The sequence below is a fragment of the Panthera pardus genome, unplaced genomic scaffold (genome assembly GCF_024362965.1).
Source record: "Panthera pardus isolate Hobbes unplaced genomic scaffold, ASM2436296v1 HiC_scaffold_10, whole genome shotgun sequence".
Classification (NCBI taxonomy): domain Eukaryota; kingdom Metazoa; phylum Chordata; class Mammalia; order Carnivora; family Felidae; genus Panthera; species Panthera pardus.
Window position 1 is genome coordinate 32,895,099 of NW_026526655.1, and position 2,265 is coordinate 32,897,363.

Consider the following 2,265-nt stretch of genomic DNA (forward strand, 5'->3'; position numbering starts at 1 on the left):
GTGAAGTGCTTTGTATTAAGGATATGTTAGAATCCTGGGGCTCCTGGCTGGCTTGGTCAGTAGGGTGTGTGACTCTTGATACCAGAGTCTTGATCTCAGGGTCATGAGTTCGAGCCCTGTGTTGGGCATGGAGCCTACTTTAAATTAAAAAAAAAAAAAGGTACGTCACAATGCTTTAGAAATTACATACATACAGGGGCGTCTGGGTGGCTCAGTCGGTTTAGCGTCTGACTTCGGCTCAGGTCATAATCTCATGGTTCATGAGTTTGAGCCCCATTTTGGGCTCTGTGCTGACAGCTCAGAGCCTAGAGGCTGCTTCAGATTCTGTGTCTCCCTCTCTCTCAGCCCCTCCCCTGCTTGTGCTCTGTCTCTCAAAAATGAATAGACATTAAAAAAAATTTTTTTAAGACATTGCATACATACAAATTTCATGGTAACCAGGAATCTTTCTCCCTAACTTATCCTGGTATGCAGATAAGAATAGAATTTGTAGACAAAACCTTTCAGTCAGTATTAGATAATAAACATTCTATAAATTTTATATCCTTAGCATTTATCTTAATGCATTTATTATATACCAAATATTTAAGGTAAATATCTTCTTAAAGTATGATTTCCATCTTTAATGGATTGTTATTCCTCAAGCAGAGCGCTTCAGCCTCTAAGTAATATATGGAAAATAAGTTTGGTCCCCTCACAAGACTGTAACGCAGTGTATCTCAGAAAATGTTCCTATTACAGGGGTCTAGGAAATAATACTTGGCTGCAGTTGAGAACAAAATTAACAGTGGATTAAACCAGTTAGGAGTTTAGTTCTCTCATAAGTTGAAATCCAGAGGCATTCCAGGGCTGGGAGAGTGGTTTTGTTCTACACTCATTAGAGACCCAGACTCCCTCTACCCCTAGGATATGGTTCTCATTTCACACAAGAGCTAGAGCTATAGTTCTTACGTCATTTAAAGGAAGTATATTTTAATGTTAAAAAACTGAATAAAGTTAGCCAGAAAATGCAGACTGTTTTTCTCATTTAGTGCAGACTGGTATAAATTTCATGATATCTGTACTGTCTCGAAATCTTAACTTTTACAGGATAAAGAAGAATTTTTATTCTTGTTTTGGATGGTCTCTGAATGAGCCAAGGACAGAGTTATTTAAATGTCTTTCTTAACTTCCCCAATCTGGGCTTTTCAGTTGTAGCCCGCATATACAAAGTGGTTGAAATAAAGGTAAAGAGGCCTATAAATTAAATTTTTAGAACCGACCCTGATTCCAAGGCAGGATGCATTCATGGTTCAGGCACTCTCCTTTAGGATGGGCATAACATTAGTGAAACTCAAATTTCTCTCCTTGTATAACTCAGGCGGTTAGATCTTACTCCTCAAACAGGAAAAACATGAGAGGCTAACAGAAGCCTAGAAGACTGAGTGCTTACAATATATTGCTCTCCTATCCCTAACTCGAAAGTAGGAGACTCCTTTTCAATGGTCCATTTTCCTCTATTTTAGTTCTACCAGAGACAAGGGCTTTACATGCACTTAAATGCACCTAAGGTTCTCTTGGAAAATGAGTGTTGCTGCTTTCCTAGTGCAGGGTGAAGTTAGGAATGAGATAGTGCAGTGCTCAGTACATGCCGACTGGTAGAGGATTATTTATGCTTTGTTGCCATAGTAATGAGGTCCATAAACAGGTTGATGCTTGCTCTTAAACCTCATCAAACAAAGTTTTAAGAAATTCCTTTCTTACTGTTTAACAATAAACTTCCTAAAACTAAAAATTAGACTCAAAGTATACCTAATTGTTAGTTCAAGGAAAATGCCTGAACTTCTAACATGTACCAGGGTTTCTTTGGGAATGGAGGAAAGGGGAGGGGAAACAAAAAATGTGTAAGACATGGACACTACCTCCAAAAAGATAACACTCTTGCATGGAAATACTCATTTAAGGATTAGTTACAACAAGGGCACTTGGGTGGCTTAGTTGGTTAAGCGTCTGACTTTTGATTTGGGCTAACATCATGATCTCACGGTTCATGAGATCTAGCTCTGTGTCAGGCTGCGTGCTGACAGCATGGAGCCTGCTTGGGATTCTCTCTCTCCCTTTCTCTGCTGTGTGCACGTACCTGCATGCTCTCTCTCTCAATAAAGAGATAAACTTAAAAAAAAAATTGTAACAGTGACCTAAGTGCAAAGAAAGATGTAAAATGTAAGGTAGAGCGGTGGCATAGAGAAGGGAGCAATTAGCTTTGTGGGGAGTAAGTTGGATGTC